Source organism: Pan paniscus, chromosome 11 (assembly GCF_029289425.2).
Source record: "Pan paniscus chromosome 11, NHGRI_mPanPan1-v2.0_pri, whole genome shotgun sequence".
NCBI lineage: Eukaryota > Metazoa > Chordata > Mammalia > Primates > Hominidae > Pan > Pan paniscus.
Window position 1 is genome coordinate 107,104,020 of NC_073260.2, and position 20,170 is coordinate 107,124,189.

The 20,170-nt window shown below is 34.8% G+C and overlaps 1 protein-coding gene and 1 pseudogene across 2 annotated transcripts in view; one reads left to right on the forward strand and one right to left on the reverse strand.

Moving 5' to 3' along the window:
- CNTLN (centlein) overlaps positions 1-20,170 on the reverse strand; it is a 352,494-nt gene that overhangs the window by 47,712 nt on the left and 284,612 nt on the right. The window lies entirely within an intron of this gene.
- On the forward strand, positions 787-4,149 carry LOC100976273 (sorting and assembly machinery component 50 homolog; annotated as a pseudogene).

Sequence of the window (20,170 nt, forward strand, 5' to 3'; positions counted from 1 at the left end):
GATCACATGGACACAGGAAGGGGAACATCACACTCTGGGGACTGTTGTGGGGTGCGGGGAGGGGGTACGGATAGCGTTGGGAGATATACCTAATGCTAGAAGAAAAGCTCTCTTGAAAACTAAATACCAGGTACTAAATACTGGGACAGATAATGGGAACCAAAAGTATATCCAGAATAATTCATCATCCTCACTACCAACATAATTTCTCAATGTTTATATGGTAATATTATGAGTTCAGTCATAGCCCTCCTAAACACGAGACTTAAATATGACATGCTTACTAACGACTATGAGGTTGCAATGCATACCCATTCTGACTCCTTTCCTCAATAGGAAAGAAAGAGGATGGTAGCGCTATTTGATGTCCTAAAGGAGAAACTGTGCAATGTCTTTCGGAACTCCTCTTTTTCACTCTCCTTCTCCTGCTTAAATTCAGTTAATTCAACATAGAAATAGCTATTCCTCACATGTCCTATTTACTATTCACCACTTTAATTATATTCTTCCTTCACCCTCTTTGTCAATATTTTTTTGTTACTGGAGTTGAGTGGCAGTAAGAAGAAAAGAATCCATCCCAATTTAAAGATGTTTTAAGTGAACGTCCACTCAAAGAACCAAGAAAAAAAATAAACATGCCAGATCAACAAAAACAATACTTGATGTTTGAGGGTGATGTTAACAGCATTATCTGTATCTAAGTAAAGAACGGCAGCCTCCTGCCCTCATAACCAAGGCTTGGACAGGCCTGGGGAGCTCTCTGAGGTGGTAGCAGGAGAAGGAAGCATGAGGACATTGTACACGCAGAGTTTGGAGCCTCTTCCACCAAGAGGATCTGGCTTTGGAGCATCAGAAAATGAAACTGAATTTGCTGAAGGTGAAAGTGAAGCTAAACAGGAAATTCTTAAAAACAAAGATCTGGCTGTTCAACATGCCCATTTTGATGGGCTTGGGTGGACTAAATAAAGATAATATCACCGTTTATAAACTGGAGATGTTTTTAAGGCTAAAAATCTCATTGAGGTAATGTGGAATTCTCATGAAGCCCGTGAAAAATTTCTTCATCCAGGAATTTTTTAGACAAGTGAATTTTTTGAGTGATACATGTCAAGGTGACAATGGATTTCCAAATGGGTTAGATGTTACCTTTGAAGTAACTGAATTAAGGAAATTAATGGGCAGTTAAAACACCATGGTTGGAAACAATGAAGGGAGTACGGTACTTGGCCTCAAACTCCCTGATCTTCTAGGTTATGCAGAAAAGGCGACTTTTCATTTTTCCCATGGAACAAAAGACGCTTCCCATGGCCTTTCTTCAAACCATGGCCCAGAAACTTCAAAAGGAATTTATCTGTAAACTTACATGAAGTTACTGAACAGTTCCCTTGGAGCTCACTTCTGGAAATGACAGAAGATGATCAGCCAGGTACAGTCTTCCCATATGAAAGACCAGCCACACCATCAACTGGAAAGGCATGTGGCGAGACCTGGGCTGCCACTTAAGGACAGCATCATTTGCTGTTTGAAAGTAAGGCAGACATTCACTTAAATCATGTCTTTCACATGCCATGGTCATCGATTTTCAGAATTCTTCCATCTTACCAAGAAAATGTGTTTTGCTGAAAGTTAACCAGGAACTGACAGGCTACACTACAAGGGATATAAGCTTCATCAAAGATTTTGAACTTCAGTTGAATAAACCACTCATATTTGATTCAGTTTTTTCAGCATTTCTCTGAGGTGGGATGTTGGCACCCATGGTGATAAACTGTGAGTCCTGCTGATAGTTTCACCTTGGGGGACCAACAAGTGTCCAAGGATTCGGCATGCACAGCACCGGAGCAGAGTGCAGGCGACCACCTAGGTGGAGAAGCACGCTGGGCCAGCGGACCGCAACTGTGTACGCCAACACGTTTAAAGCCAAGCCAGTGCAGTTTGGGAGAACTTTTCCAAACACTTTTTTCTCAACACAGGAAACCTCTGCAACCTCAACTATGGGGAGGGCCCCAAAGTGTATTCGTGAGCTGGCTGAATGTATCTGCCAGTTTTATGGCACCAGGATTGTCTTTAGGCTTGGCAACATGGCTCTGTTGGAACTTAATTACTACTTTCCTATGGGAGTGCAGACAGGCAACAGGATATGTGATAGCATCTAGTTTTGAGCTGGGATAAGGTTCCTGTAGCTGACACCGCAGCGGGAGAAGCTCTGGGACCCTGATGGCAGTGAGTTGCCCACCATGCAATTTCTCTCAGAGTAAATGCGGATGAGAGATTCTTTGACTGCAGTCTATGTGAAATACCCCATTCACGAATTTTAAAGACATACACATGAAAAGAGGCCATAACTTTTAAAGTACAATTATAATGACTGAGTTATCAGAAACAGACTACCAAATATCTGCAGAAGTCTCATGAAGACTGCTGATTCATCTCTGATTAAACTTGGTTTTCCCAAAAATCAGATTTCAATACTTTTATTTGACTGTTTTCTTGTCCTTGTGGTGTGCTATTACAATAGTATTACTTCTTATTTTATGGTATTTTATTGCTCTAAAAGGCCTTTGTGGACTAGCCAGAGGAAATCAATATCCATGTATAGTATTAAATTGCTCATAATACTTAATTCCTACATAAGCTTCAAAAGAGGGGCATCAGTATTCCTTAGAATAATTTTTGACTTCTAAAAATTTATAATAGACCATGATATATTTCTGAAATTTAAATTTTATAAGATAAAGAATTTCTCAGTAAGCCTCTGAAAAGTATGAATATAAGCATTAAATTACATTTGAATCAGTTCTTAGGAAGACTACATTATCACATTAATCTAAATTAAATATTACCAACTTTGCGGGTTATAGAGTCAAAGGCTAAAGATCATCATTTGCAGCTCCAAATTCATATATTCAAGCTAGCGAAAGATATATGTTTCTTAAATATATCCTAAATATGAATAACATCTTAATACTTAAAAACTGAAATATTTTCATGATAGGGTCAATAGTTAACTGTATGTCTCTCGTTGGTTGTACCGTATCTAAGTCTTGCAAATAAAGTGCTTGGATGAAAGCCAGTCAGGGAATTTCAAAACCCTACAACTCATTACAAATTTAACAGCAGCAGTACTAAGTATTCATATGATGTTGATCATTTATAAATATACCCTACAAAAATTCTCAAGAGAAGCAATAATGTTTTTTTCTATTCCCTGTATAAATTTCATAAGGTTCAAGATAGTGAAAAATGGACATTTTTAAAAAGGACTTTTAAAAATCTTTGGATTTGATAAAATAAAAAGTTACTGATACCATTTAAAATGGGATTTTAAAAAACTAAGGACCAACATATGTAAAAATTACCCAAAAAAGTCTTTCATAGCATAGAGTAGAAATTTCTTTTATATAGAAAAAAGAGATTTGCAAAGTTTTGACCTATACTATATTATTCCAGGTATTTCTCATAGATTTCACTGAAAAGCTATTTTTTCCAACACACAAAATTCCACATGGGAACTTCTACCATCATCCTTCCCTTCATTTTCTATTCAGAATTGTTTTCCGTTTATCATATTCTTTCAAGTAAAAAGGCTTGACCTAACAAAGTAGGTCACTCAATAAATAAAGTCAAATAAATACCTGACTCTCAGGCAGTTATGCTACATCAAGGACAATGATTCATGTAGATCTTTAGTAAGAGGGTAAGTCTGGGTGTTCTTCCATTTTTATTAATCAAGCCAATTGATCTGCTTTTCTTCTAAATCAGTAGTTCTCAAATAGTACATACTATCCAGATGTGTGTGTATTTTGGAAATTTGTTGGGGCACTTTTGAGTGCCACAATGATTGGCAACTGAAGTGGGTGACAGCAAAGAATACATAAGTACTGCAATGTATAAATCAGTCCTGCCCAATAGAAACTACTCTGTACCCTCATGACTCTGAAATTCCTGTCAATTACTCATGTAGGTGACAATTAACATATAATGAAATAAACCTAAATCCTAACTCAAAATGACATACAGACATATAATGAAATAAACCTAAATCCTAACTCAAAATGACATACAGACAAAGTATTTGTATTCCTGGGGCTCCGCAAATTTAACTATCTTGTAAATTAGAGGAAGAGTAGAAGATGAGAATGAGTAGTTCTTTCCTTCTCTGAGGTAGAGCTATAAGAATGTAGGCTTACCACATGGCCAATACGCATGGCCAGAGCTGCATGGAGAAAGCTGGTCTGGTCTGGAATGAAGAGATGTGAGAAAGAAGCATTAAAAACATTAGAGTGTCTGTCTGCAATTTTCTGTACCTTTACCAAGTCTATGATCTACAGTTCATCCTTTGATTTTGTGTTTTTTTCTTATGTTAGTTTGAAGTCTGTTTCTATCACTTGCTATCAAGACAGTCTTGTTAATACAGTCTTCTTAGTAAAGTCCAACAGTCTCTTCTCAGTTTTCTATTATCACTTCCTCTATGCGATCTGACACTGTTGACCAAAGCTTCTCTTTTTCTTGTTAAAAACTTTCTCTCCCTTGTTTCTTTATTAAAGTACTCAATTTTTCCTCCACATTCTCTGTACAGTTCTTTTGGATCTCCTTCTCTGACTCCTCTTTGCTCACATAGCAGATAACTTGCCCAAACTTAAGATCTTGCTGCAAAGATTTGTTCCACCTCCAGCATTCTTTCTCTGGGCTAATGACATCAGTAGATTTCCTTCTTCATTTTTAATGAAATATTTCAATATACCATAGGTATATAAAGAAAAATACAATGAATGCCCATGTGTTAACCAGTCAACTAAGACAATATATTACCAATACAGTTGAAGCTATGAACGTCTCTACTGATCCACCAGAAATAATCACTATCCTGAATAACTTTGGTGTTTATTTTTCCCTTACCTTTCTTTATACTTTTAGAATATATACACATATAGACTCCTCAACCATATAGCAATTTAAAGACACTATTTCACATTTTAACAATCCCTGAAATTGTAATACAACTTCCCTTCCTAGATACCACACAATACCTGCTATTATTTAAACAATATTTTTTCTTTTAAATTGCATATTCTGTTGTTTGCTGGTGAATATGAGTCCTATTATCTTAGTATATTACTGATCCAGCAATCTTGCTGAAATCTCTTATTAATTATAGTAATTTGTCTTCAGATTCTGTGGAGACAAGCATAATGCATGGGAACTAATGATGGTTTTGTTTCTTCATTTCTAATATATTTAACTTTCACTTCTGTCTCTTATATTAATGTGCTGATTAGGTACTCAAGTACAACATCAAAGACAAACAATGATAGCAGGCATAGAAGTATTCTTCCTGATTTCAAAAAGAATGCATCTAACTTCTTTAAGTATGATGGCTAGTTCAGGTTTTTGGTAGACACCTTTTAACAGAACTGTTTCAGGTTTTTGGTAGACACCTTTTAACAGAATAAGAAAGTTCCCTGCTAGTCCTAGTTTGCTAAGATAATTTTTATGATGAACAGATATTTAATTTTATCAAAAAAATTTTACCTTTTTTATTGTGGTAAAAAAACACGAGATCTACTTTCTTAACACATTTTCAAGTGTGCAGTACATAAACTTCCCTCTTACAACTGCTTATGCTTGCAGCCCATAAATTCAGGTATGTTATGTTTTCATTTTCATTTGTCTCAAGGTATTTTCTAATTTTCTTTGTGACATCTTTAACCCATTGGTTGTTTAAGAGTGTTTGGTTTAGCTGGGCATGGTGGCTTACGCCTGTAATCCCAGCAGTTTAAGAGGCCAAGGCGAGTGAATCACTTGAGGTCAGGAGTTTGAGACCAGCCTGGTCAACATGGCGAAACCTTGTCTCTCCAAAAATACAAAAAATTAGCCAGGCATGGTGGCTCACGCCTGTCATCCCAGCTACTCAGGAGGCTGAGGCAGGAGAATCACTTGAACCCAGAAGGTGGAGGTTGCAGTGAGCTGAGATCATGCCACTGCACTCCAGCCTGGGTGATAGAGCAAGACTCCGTCTCAAAAACAGAGAATGTTTTGTTTAATTTCTACACATTTGTGGATTTTACAGTTCTCCTTCTGCTATTGATCTTTAGCTTCATACCATTATGATCAGAAAAGATACCTTGTATTATTTCAACCTTCTTAAATTTAAGGTATGTTTTTGGCCTAACATGTAGTCTATCCTGGAAAATATTTCATGTGCACTTGAGAAGAATATATATTCTGCTGTTGTTGGGTAGAGTATTCTCTACACATCTGTTAGGTTCAATTGGTCCACAGTCTTGTTCAAGTCCTCTGATTCCGTATTAATCTTGTTCTATCCATTGTTGAAAGTGGAGTACTTACGCCTCCTATTATTGTGTTGCTGCCTATTTCTCCCTTCAGCTGTCAAAGTTTGCTTCCTATACATACAGGAGTTCTGAGGTTTGCCACATAAATATTTATAACTGTTTTATCTTCTTGGTGAATAGGCCCTTCTTTCAGGTGAATGTCTTTGTCTCTTATAATGGTTTTTGATTTAATATCTGATATTGGTATAGCCACCCCTTCTCTCCTTTGCTTACCCTTTGTGTGGAATATAGTTTTCCATCTCTTCACTATAAGCCTGTGTCGTTAAAATTAAAGTGAGTCTCATAGAGACAGGATATAGTTGAATTCTGTTTTTTTAATCCATTCAGCAATGCTCCATCTCTTGACTGGGGAATGTAATCCATTTATATTTAATTATTGATTGTGAAAAAATTTCCTATTGCTACCTTGTTGTTTTCTGTCTTACAGCTCTTTTGTCTCTCTTTTCCTCTGTTGCTATCTTTCATTGTATTTCATTGATTTTTTTTTTTTTGCGGTGACACGTTTTGACTCCTTTTTCACTTTCTTTGTGTATCTTCTATAGGTATTTTCTTCGTGATCACCATGGAGCTTACATAAAATATATTGTTTATAACAATCTTTTAAGCTGATAACAACATAACTTCAATCACATACAAAATATTCATACGTTTACTTCTCACATGTAATTCGGTGAAACAAATTACATCTTTTTATATTATGTATTCATTATCATATTTTTAGTTATGTTTTTTAATACCTATTATTGTAATTTCTATGCCAGAATAAAAAGTGATTACACACCACTATTTACCTTTACCAGTGACCTTTATACTTTCACATGCTTTTAAGTATTGCTGTTTAGCATCTTTTTGTTTCAACTTGAAGAACTCAGTTTAGTATTTCTTCTAAGAAAGGTCTAGTGGTGATGAAGTCCCTCTACTTTTGTCTGTCTGGGAAAGTCTCTTTCACTTTCATTTTTGAAGACAGTTTTGCCAGACATAATATTCTTGGTTGGCACGTTTTTATCTTTTTAAGGTGTACACTTCTTTAAGTTTATTTCTTAAGGCTGTTTCGTATATTTACAGAGTTGTGCAATTATCACCACAGACTAACTGTAGAGTACTTCTAAAGAACCTCATGCCCATTTACAGAAACTCCTTTCCAATCCCTGGCTCTAGTCAACCACTGAATCCAATTTCTGTCTATGGATTTTGCCTTTTCTGGACATTTTATATAAGTAGAATCATACTGTATATGGTCTTTTATTATTAGCTTCTTCCACTCAGCAATATGCTTTCAAGGTTCATCCATATTGTAACATATGTTAGTATTTTATTCCTTTTTATTAATGAATGATAATCCACTGTATGGATACACCACAGTTTTTTCTCCATTCATAAGTTGATGGACCCATAGGTTGTTTCCCCTTTGGGCTACTATGAATAATGCTTCTATCAATGAATGTACAAGTTTTTTATGTGAACTTATGTTTTCAGTTCTTTTTTTTTTTTTTGCGACGGAGTCTCGCTCCGTCGCCCAGGCTGGAGTTCAGTGGTGTGATCTCGGCTCACTTCAAGCTCCGCCTCCCAGGTTCACGCCATTCTCCTGCCTCAGCCTCTCGAATAGCTGGGACTACAGGTGCCCGCCACTACACCCGGCTCATTTTTTTTTTTTTTTTTTTTTGTATTTTATTTTAGTAGAGAAGGGGTTTCACCCTGTTAGCCAGGATGGTCTCGATCTCCTGACCTCATGATCCACCCGCCTCGGCCTCCCAAAGTGCTGGGATTACAGGCTTGAGCCACCACGCCTGGCCGTGTTTTCAGTTCTCTTGAATGTATACCTGGGAGTGGAAATGGTAGGTTATTTGGTAACTCTATGTTTCACTTTGTGAGGATCTGTCAAACCATTTCCCAAAATGCCTGTGCCATTTTACATTCCCATAGCATTGTATGAAGGTTACAATTTCTCTATATCCTTATCAACACTTGTTAATGTTTGTCAACTTATTAGTCTCAACGATCCAGCTTCTGGATTTGTTGATCATGTCTGCTGCATTTTTACTTTCTACAGTATCAACTTTGCACTTATTTTAATATTTCTATTTTCTTTGGGTGTCTTAGTTTGGGCTGCTATAATAAATTATCATAGACTGGATGGCTTAAATAACAAACATTTATTTATTATGATCTGGATGGTGGGAAGTCCAAGATTAAGTTGTGGGTAGATCTGGTGTCTGGTGAGGCCATTCTTCCAAGTTGCCATATGGCAGAGAGCAGAGAGATCTCCTGTTTCTTCCTCTTTTTATAAGGGCATTAATCCCATCATGGGGACCCCCACCCTCATGAACTAATGTAAACCTAACTAATTCTCAAAGCCTCCACTTTTGAAATGATCACATTGGGGGTTATGAATTATGGGGGAACACATATATTTAGTCTACAACACTGGGTTTATTCAATTTCTCATTCTTAAATAAAATGTTTAGCTCTGTGATTCTTAGACTTCTTCTAGTCTTACTACAAGTATTTAAGGATATAAATTTCCATCTGAGTACCACCTTAGTCACATTCTAAAAGTTTCCATCTGTGTTATTTCATTGTGATTCAATCTGAAGTATTTTTCATTTTCATTTTGTTTTCTTCTTTGACCCATTAGTTTTTAGAAATGCCTCTATAAATTCGCATCAGATATTTTTAAGTTAACTTTTTAAAGTATTTTCTATTTCACTTGTGTTAGATAATATTATTTATATGATACAAATCCTTTGAAATTTATGGAATGTTGTTTTGTGGCCTAGTTATGTGAACATTTTTGATAAATACTTAGAGAAAGACTTTTTATTGCCCTGTTAAAATAATGTATATCTTTAATGACTTTTTATCAGCATTACTTAAAAGTACTGATATTATCAATACATGAATTATTTATTTTGAGCCTAAGTTATTAGATGTTTATATTTTAGAGGCTCTCTGCTCCCTTTTCCAGCAAATCTCCTCAAAATAACTCTAAAATGTATGCATATTTAATTATATCCTCCAATTCCTCTCTTTCTGTTCCCATTCCTCAATTCCTCCCATGAACTGATTCTAATAAGCAGCAGTTGGCATAGAGAATGATAAAGTATATCATTCCCTTCTTGATATACTTTAACCATTTGGCTTCTAAGATACTCTTTTCTCTTGCTTTTCCCTTTCACTGTCTCTCCTTTCTGGTCCTTTCTCATCTGTCCAACTTCTAAATATTGGAGGGCCTAGAGCTCAGATCTTGGACCTTATCTCTTTTGTACCTATCTCCACGCCCTTGGTGATTTCATTCAGCTTCATTTTTAAATGCCATCTACATACTCATGGCTGCAAAATTTATATGTCTAGCCCAGGCTTATCCCCTAAATTTTAAACTCATATATCCTACTACTTACTTGATATTTCCAGTTCACTAACAAATTACCATTTGGCTACAAACGATAAGCTGTTGTTGATTTTAGATCCTAAGGATTTAGTTTCTTTTTAATTTTTTTTGCAAGTTCTAGTATGCATTTATGAGGCCCTTTTTAATATTTTATTCAACTTTCTTGGTATTTTCTCACCACAATATTTAGTATATTACATTGTCACAAATATAATTCTTCTATCATCAACTTTCTACTCACTTTGTTAAAAATCTGAAAAATATCTTAAATACCTCTTTTTTCTTTACCTTCCTATATGCAATTAGTCATCAAACTTTTGGGGTTATAACACTGCAAAGTCTCTTGTTTTTTAAAAAACTTTCTATTTCTATTAATATTGTCTAGATCTCTTCCTAATCATCTTTTGCCTTGATATTTAAACAATAATTTATCTAGTTGCTTGCATTCAATCTCTAGTCTCTCGAGCCTTAGTCTCAGTCCTTATTCTACATCAGAATCACCTGAGAGCTTTAAAAAACTACCAAGGTACAGGGCCTAACTCTTAGATAGTCAAATTTAATTGGTCTATGGTCAGGCCTTGGCACAAGTATTTTTCAAAGTTCCCTAGGTGAGGATAATAAGTGGTCAGGGTTGAGAACCACAGCCAAACCAGATTATTCACTATTCTCAACAAACTGCTATGTCAGCTGGATGTCTTTTCAAGCTATCCTTTCTTCTAATGACTTTGCTCAATGCACACAACTTCCAAAATCATACAAAACCTTAAGGTTAAGCCCAAATACCACTCCTTCAAAAGCCTTAATCAAGAATGACAGGAACGAATAACTCTCTCTCTCCAGATGCATTTAAACATCCATGGTATATATACACATGCACACATATACATATATATCTCTATATCTCACAGTTTCCTTTTATTATTATACATATGTTCAACTGTGTTATTATCGGGGACAAGGATCACATTTAATTCATTGTTGAATCCCATTATTATAGCGCTTTACATGTGTTAGGTACATTAAACTAAATTGAATTGTAACAAACATACTTATCCATATGCATACCAATATTCTAGTCATTTAAAACCAAACTCTAAAATATATGCACAGTTAAATAGTATATCAATTCAATCGTGATAAATATGCTACAATTTTTCACTTCCTGAAATATTGATATTGATGAGACACACCTATCTGAAAGTATGTTGATGTAAAAAATCAGGACACTACCAGAAATATAAAATTGTGCAATATATTATAACACTGCTTTATTTTAAACAGAAAAGAAATTTCTAACTGATGCTATTCAGGTCACATATTCTCATATTAATATTTTCTTTGGTAAGATAAGAAATGAATCTGAAAACAGAGTATAAGAAGTATAATTTTATAGTATACAGTGTTCCAAGTGGTAATAATAGTTTCCTACAAAGTCTAATATAGGACACAGATATTCTGTTAACAAATACCACTTGCTTCATCTAGAATAGAAGACAGGACATAGGAATAAGACAGTCACGTCCAATTCCACATGGATTCTCAGCTCTGATCCTGGGTTTTGCACAGTTTACCTTGCGAACATGATCCGAGTGACATTTCACAAATTCCTGGATAAATGTTGCTACACTCTGCTAGGAGAGAGACAGGCTATGTCACGCACAGATCAATAACGGCACTGTGTTTCATCAGCCTCAAAATCAAAAGTGCTTCATCTGGCAAAAGCCATGGCCCTAGAGAATCTGACGTATATAAACTGAATACCCTACAAGGAATGTGTACTACACAAACTATTGGGGTAAGGTAAAAGAAAACTCTGGAGATTAGCAATAAGGTACAAAAAGAGTAGTTTTCTACTTCATTATTACTAGCGGTGTGAACACAGATCACAAAAACGCAAATGAGGCTATTTAAAATTCTGCAATTCCTGACAGGAAAAAAAAATGGCTCTGGTACAGTTTAATACCTTTTATCTTTCAAATAAGAATTCTGTAAATAAATATAAACCAAGGACAAATATAAGTTTGGATACAATAACAATCACATAACTCCAAATACAGAAATTTTTAAAATGAAGATCCATGAAATAAGGCCCTTTTAGTGTTAAAGGGTTTGCTAAAGGTCTCTTCAGATTTAGTAGTTTTCATGCTCAATGTTTATATGCTAGATTAACTAGAAAACCCAAGGCATTTGTTGAATGGGCTGTGCTCTGTTGCTTTTAATTCCAAATTCTGACACTTAGCAAAAGTCTTTTATTTGAGGCTTGATTAAACTAATTTAAGATTATTTGGTTAATGTAATTGGACAACATATGAAGCAAATTTGAAAACACAAATTCTAAAAAGGAAACTGCTTTAAGATTGCCATTGCCAAAAAAGTTTCTGCAGCAAAACGTGCTACTGCAGAACTTAGCTGGATCTGACTCAGACGGTAGGGGAATCAATAATTCATCAAGAAATCAGAGAAGATAATGATGTTTAATCATAAACTAAACAACAGTATATAATGTTTTTTATGAATATTGAGAAAATATGTAATATTTATCAAATTATGGTGTGGGCACTATAGAACATACAAAATTAGGTAAAGCATATTCTTGCTTTTAAATTGTTTATAATGTAAAAGGTAAATAAATATCACAAAAGGAGGCTAGACCACCACTTGGATAAGAATAAGGAAATAACATTTATTTGTTTCTCTTATATCCCCTAGCCTAGAGGCACAGCCACATTCTAATATAAAGATCTGGAAATACCAGCTGGGTGGACGAGGGCTAGGGAATTTGTTACCTTGACAGGTCAGATGGGAAGTGTGCCCATAAAAAAGGAGCTACCCTGGCCGGGCACAATGGCTTACGCGTGTAATCCTAGCACTTGGGGAGGCCAAGACGGGTGGATCACCTGAGGTCGGGTGTTTCAGACCAGCCTGGCCAACGTGGTGAAACCCTGTCTCTACTAAAAATACAAAAATTAGCCGGACGTGTTGGCATGCACCTGTAATCCCAGTTACTCAGGAGGCTGAAGCAGGAGAATCTCTTGAATCCGGGGTGGACAGAGGTTGCAGTGAGCCGAGATCGCGCCACTGCACTCCATCCTAGGCAACAAGAGCGAAACTCCGTCTCAAAGAAAAAAAAAAAAAAAGAGCCACTCTTTGAGTACTCTCACTACCTTTCATAGTCTAAGGTCAAATTCCACTTCATATTTCAAAATGCTCCTCCTACCATCTTTTAATCATAGTCTTAACAGCCATTGTGACAGTGCATTATCTTAAATAAAAGTTTAAAAGGCACCATTTTTGGAGGGGTAGTTATACCACTGGAATGCAAATGCAGTATAAAAATAAATTCATAAAAATAACTAAGTCCAGAAAGCATTATTGGAACAGTAAGGGCTTTGTAGAAACTATAAAGCAGATGAGACCAGAATGAGTGCCTCTCTTTCCAAAAATATCTCTTAGAAACAAACAACCAAAAAACAAAACCACTGAATATTCCTAGTAGAACTCTAGGCACTAAGCTCCAGAACCGAGGTAAAGCAGGGCAGAAATAAGCCAAGAGTAATTGATTATTTAAAGACAGTTTTTCTAGTCTCGTACAGTCAGGAAGAAAAAATATTATCTTGCAATACAGAATACATTCTTAATAACTTGTTTTTGGAGAAGTCAAAATTTAAGTAATGGACTACTTTTAAAAGCCAACTTTTAATAACGAAAGACAAAAAAATCTTGAAAGTAGCCAGACAGAAATAATGCATTACTTATAGGGATATGCTAATTTGAATGAGAGTAGATTTCTTAACTGAAACTATGGAGGCCAAAAGAAAAGTGGCACAATTGTTCTCCAAAACAACAACTTTTTTTTTTTCTTAAAGAACTGTTGTCTGCAAATTCTATATCCTTCAGGAATGAAGAGAGACTTCACAGACAACCTATATACTTAAAAAAAAGTACATACCTTAATTAAACATACTTAATTGCTACCAAATACTATAAAACACTCTATTCAACAGCAGCTGAAATCATAATTTTGTTCAAGTTCCCATGAAATATTCAACAAGATAGACCATATCTAGACCATAAAACCAACCTCAACAAATTTGGAAATATACACAGACTAGCCTCTGGTCATAACGGAATAAAACTAAAATGTGATAACAAAAAAGAAAAAGGAAAACCTGCAAACACTCATACATTAAACAATATATTTTTAAATAATACACAAGTCAAAGAGGAAGGTTCAGAGAAAATTTAAAAAGCAAGAACGTAATGAAATGTAAAATATAGTATATTAAAAGAATATGGGATGCAGCTAAAGCAGTGATGGAAGGGAAATTTATAGCACTAAACAGTTATATCAGAAAAGAGAATTCTAAGATCTTATAGCAAGCAGTTAGAAAAAGGCCAAAATAAACCCAAAGCAAGCAGAAAAAAAGGAACTAACAAAGATAAGAGCAGAAATAAATAAAACTGACAATAGAAAAACAAAGAAAATCAATGAAACAAAAAGCTGGCTCTTGAAAAATCAACTAAATTGTTGCTTCTAGCAAGAACAAGAAAAATAAAAAGAAGACACAAATCCTCTTATCAGAAATGAAACAAGGACTATCACTACAGATCTTGCAGTTATATAATCTAATAAGAGAACAATATCATTAAGTAGAGTTTACCCCCAGAATATAAGAATAGATCAGCATAAGGAAACCTATTAATGTAATTCACTATATCAACAGAGTAAATTGGGGAAAACTCTATTATCATCTCCATAAATTTCAAAAAGTTATTTAACTAAACAATTTTTCCTAATTAAAAACTCTTACAGGCTGGGCATGGTAGTTCATGCCTATAATCCCGGAACTTTGGGAGGCCAAGGTGAGAGGACTGCTTGAGGCCAGGTATTCAAGACAACCCTGAGCAACAAAGTGAGATCCCATCTCTACAAAAAAATTTTTAAAATAGTTGGGCATGGTGACACACACCCAGCAGTTTGAGGTTACAGTGAGCCATGATCACGTCACTGCACTCTAGCCTGGGCAACAGAGAAAGACCCTGTCTCAACAACAACAAAAAAGAAACAAAAAAAAACCACTACAAACTCTTAGAAAGCTAAAAATAGGGCTGGGCGCGGTGGCTCATGCCTGTAATCCTAGCACTTTGGGAGGCCGAGGTGGTTGGATCACCTGAGGTCAGGAGTTCGAGACCAGCCTGGCCAACATGGTGAAACCCCCTCTCTACTAAAAAATACAAAAATTAGCCAGGCATGGTGGCAGGCACCTGTAATCCCAGCTACTCAGGAGGCTGAGGCAGGAGAATCGCTTGAACCCAGGAGGCGGAGGCTGCAGTGAGCCAAGATCGCGCCATTGCACTCCAGCTTGGGCGACAGAGCGAGACTCCATTTCAAAAAAAAAAAGAAAGCTAAAAATAGAAGAAAACTTTCTTAACTTGATATGTTATCTATCAAAATGTACAGTAAGCATCACACTTAAAGCTTAACTTTAAAGACAGTTATAAGTCAAGCTATTTGTCACTTTTTTTACTCTTCGATTTTATTATATCTCAGATCACTTTTACTCTAATCAAATAGCTTCCTCTAGTGAGGAGTTTAGTGGAGAATAATGTTAGATTTGGAGGTTAGACTTTTTTTTTCTGATCCTAATCTTTGTTTTTTTTTTTTTTTTTGAGACAGAGTCTTGCTCTGTCACCCAGGCTGCAGTGCAATGGCATGATCTCAGCTCACTGCAACCTCTGCCTCCTGGGCTCAAGCTATTCTCCTGCCTCAGCCTCCTGAGTAGCTAGGATTACAGGCACATGCCACCATGCCCGGCTAATTGCTTGTATTTTTAGTAGAGACGGGGTTTCACTATGTTGGTCAGGCTGGTCTCGAACTCATGACCTCAGGTGATCTGCCCACCTCTGCCTTCCAAAGTGCTGAGATTACAGGCATGAGCCACCACACTTGGCCTGATCCTCATTTTATGAAATATTTTAACAGAGAATAGAATTTATACTGATGCATTTTATTTCAGCACACACTGAAGATCTGTTCCACTGTCTTATGGTTTCTACTATTGCTTTTGAGAAGTCAGTTGCCATTCTAACTTCTCTTGAAAAAAAAATTTTCACCATTTAGTCTCCCATCCTTCAGGAGTCCTAATTAATGACAGACCTTCTTTTTCCCTTCATAACTCATATATCTTCTGTGTTTTTCATTCCTTTGTCTCTATGCCATATTCTGAATAAATTATTCTATCTATCATCTAGTCATTTCCCTCATCCAGTTAACTAATTCTGAAGCTCTTCTCCTGTATGTAATTACAGTCAGTGAACTTTTAATTTTACTTACTGTATGATCTCACTTCTAAACACTCTCTATGGTTCTTTTCAAATACATCAGGCCACTTGTAATTTCTTGTGCTTTACAAATATTTTTTAGCATGTTGGCTGACAGTTTAAGCTGTCATTCATTCATTCCATTGAAGGTTTTTGTTTTTTGTTTTTTTAGTGCCTTGATAAATTTTGCCTTTTGTCTCTAGTGGTCTGCTATTTCCCCTGATTTCTCCGGGTTTGGATTTACTTCATTTCATTCATGTTTCAAAGTACTGGGTCTCTCACATTGATACAAGATCACCATAAGGATGAAAATAACTTTACCTTAAAACTAATGATTTAATATGGAAAACAAAAAGGCAGCAATTCTACTACTTACACACAATGTAGAGGAATACTTTTGCAGAAGAGTTATCAGTATCCCTAAGTATGCAGAGAAGTGCTTTAATAAGATGCTTCCTAGTTTATGAAATATATTTGTTTGATCCTTTATCTTTTTAAAGATAAGGAATTAATCACTTAGAAAATGTGTTGCTTCCTTCAGGTGTTATACCTAGTAAGTGATGTAGCTGGGACAGATCTTAATCTTCTACACATTAAACAGTGTTCCTAGGACTGTTAATTAATGGCTCACTGAAGTCTCAGGAATGGGTAAATAAATCAAAATGGATTACAGTCTTTAATACGAAACCCACAACTGTGAAACTACCAGGAAGAAACACTGGGAAAAAACACTTCAGGGCACTGGTTTGGGCCAATATTTTTTGAGTAAGATCTCAAAAGCACAGGTAACAAAAGCAAAAATAGACAAATGGGATTATGTCAAGCTAAAATGCTTCTGCACAGCAATGGAAACAATCAACAAAGAGACAACCTAAATAATGAGAAAAAATATCTGCAAAGTATCCATCTGAAAAGGGATTAATAACAATAATATACAAAGAACTCAAACAATAGCAAAAACAAATAATACAATTAAAAATGGGCAAAAGATTTGAACAGACATTTCTCTAAAAAAAGACATAAATGGCCAAAAGGTATAAGAAAAAATGTTCAGTGTCATTAATCATAAGTGATATGCAAATCAAAACCACATTGAGGTATCATCTCACCCCAGTCAAAATGGCTGTTATCAAAAAGACAAAAATTAACAGATGCTGGTGAGGACGTAGAGAAAAGGGAATTTTCATACACTATTGATGGACATGCAAATTAGTACAGCCACTATGGAAAACAGTATGGAGTTTCTTCAAAAAAACCAGAAATAGAACTACCATATGATCCAAGAATCCCATTACTGGGGTATACAGCTAAAGGAAATGAAATCAGTATGTCAAAAATACCTCCATTTCCATGTTTACTGCAGCATTATTCACAACAGCCAAGATACGGAATCAATCTAGTTATCCAACAACAGATGAATGGATAAAGAAAATGTGATATATATACACAATAGAATACTATTTAGCCATGACAAAGGAATAAAATCCTGTCATTTCTAATAAGATGGGAGTAACTGAAGGACATTATGATAAATAAAATAAGCCAGGCACACAAATACAAATATCACATATTCTCACTCACATGCAGGTGCTAAATAAAATTGATCACTTGAAGGTAGTGAGTAGAATGGTGGTTACCAGAGGCTACAAAGGGTGGCAGGCGTCGGGGTGAAGAGAACTTGGTTAACGTGTACAAAAATACAGTTAGATAGAAGGAATAAGTTCTAGTGTTCAGTAGTACAGTAGGGCAACTACAGTTAGCAATAATTTATTGTATGTTTCAAAATAGCTGTAAGAGAAGATCTAGAATGTTCTCAACACAAAGAAATAAATTTTTGAGATAATGGATATTATAATTACCCACACAATGCATACAATTCACATTGTATGCATGTAACAAAATATCACATGTACCCCATAAATATGAACAACTATTATGTATCAATAATTTTAAAATGGGTACCTAAGGGGTGTGACAGAATACTAGAGAGTTTTCAAATAGTATGATTTAAAAGATAGGTAATTTTGGTAATATTAATGGTATTAATTACTAATGGGTGACAGTTGAAAAGAGTAGTTTATTATAGGAAATCTTAAGCCAGCTATGATAACACGGACTGGAACAGGAATATGATTCTTGGAAAAAGTCTAGGGAGAATTTTAGGATATGTATAAAATCACACACCTGATGAGATCATTTATTTTATATTAGTTATATTTAAAAGTTATAGAATCAGACTAGAAATAAAGATTAAATATACAAGTACGGATGTCAATAACTTCATACCTTCTTCAGACAGATGAACAATCAATTCAAATACAATATGGTAAGTTTTCAGAAAATGTGTTCAAAGTGTTTAGCTATGGAAATCACAGAAGCCATATTCTGAAGTTGAAATTTTTTGCCAAATATTAAATGTCCATTCAAATGAAACTAGTAAGAGCAATAAAATTCCTTTGCTTGGCTAACCATATGTGAATCTAAAATTTTTGGACTCAAATTATTATATTTTTAATATAATTTTGAAAAAATTCTACTATACTTAAAAGGGGTAAAATGTAAAATATGTCGGTATTTTTATTTTCTTAAAAATCTGTGCAGGATGATTAGAGAGAGATGACTCTATAGTCAGAACACAAGGTTCAAGGTTTTGACTTCCCATTTACTAACCATGACCCATGGATAAGTCACTTACCCACACAGTCTCTTTTTTTCCTGTATAAAAACAGGATAATAATTCTTATCCAATTAACTCATGCATATTCTGTATTTCTCAAATTGTGAAAGTATGTGAAAATGCTTTGCAAATTTAAAGCATCATAAAAATGTTATATTTCTAAGTGCCTTAAATTTAATTTGATATGAAATATAAATACATACTCAAATACTTTATTTATATATTCCAGTGTATGATATCCCTTGTTCTGAAGATGATTAATTGAAGAATGTTCCCATGGGTACTTTAAGCAACAATTACAGCTGTAGTGAATATAGTCATACAACTGTTGCCACAGTCTACAATAGCTTCCATTAACAATTCTTGAATCTATCACGGGGAACTTCTGTTATAGCTAAGAAGTCTCCAGGAACTTCTGTTACAGCTAAGAAGTCTTATATATTAGCATTGTTGACATAAGACAAGCTCAGATAAATAGGGTGTTGCTACTATGAATCTGCTTATGTATATTTTTATTGACTACTTCCACAGTTGGCTCATATGATGAGTTTTATGCAGATTTGTTTTTAATTATTACTATAAAGTGGTATTTTTATTTAAAACATCTATATAAATATACAAAGCCAAATATGTAATATCTGATGATATTTCTAGAGCATTTCTGTATTTTCAAAGAATCTATAAAAATAATTCACGATAATAGACACTAACTGCCTCAAATCGTTCAAGGAATGAGCTGGAATAAATTAATAAATAAATATAATTTTTTAAAAAAGTAAATAACAAAGGTCATCCAATGATTAAAGTTCTTAATCATTTAATACATATGCTATTCTGATTTTAGAACACTAAAATAACTTTCCTTCCTATAATTGTGTATTATTGTGACCTTGAGAATGCATTTATTTGAAACATTGCATAGTAAAGAAGGCCTACTAGTTAGAGTCAGAACACCAGAATTTGAGCAAAAGATCTAAAACATACTAGTGAAATAAACATGCACAAGTTAACTAAACTCTCTGGATCTCAACTGAATTATTTTTTGAATGAGAATAATTATGTCACAGTTTATAAAGATCAAATAAGAAAAATACTAAGTTTGCAAAAGCTTCCACTGTGCAAATATAACCTAATCTCATTACTGAAAAATAAAATCAGCTTTTTCAAAAAATAAATACAACAAATCAAAATAAACTTTTGAGAAGGCATACAGTAGCTGAGTCATTCAGTAGGCATATGAACTTATACAAGTTAATTTCTGTAAAATGGAGATAAAAATAGTATCTAATCTCACAGGGATGTTGTGAAAATTAAATGAATGATTGCACACAAAGTGCTTAGAAGATGCCCTGTATGTAGTAAGCACGTAAAGGTTAGCTATTCTCACTATTATTATTATCATAATCTGTCTGGACTAACTTTTCCCCATTA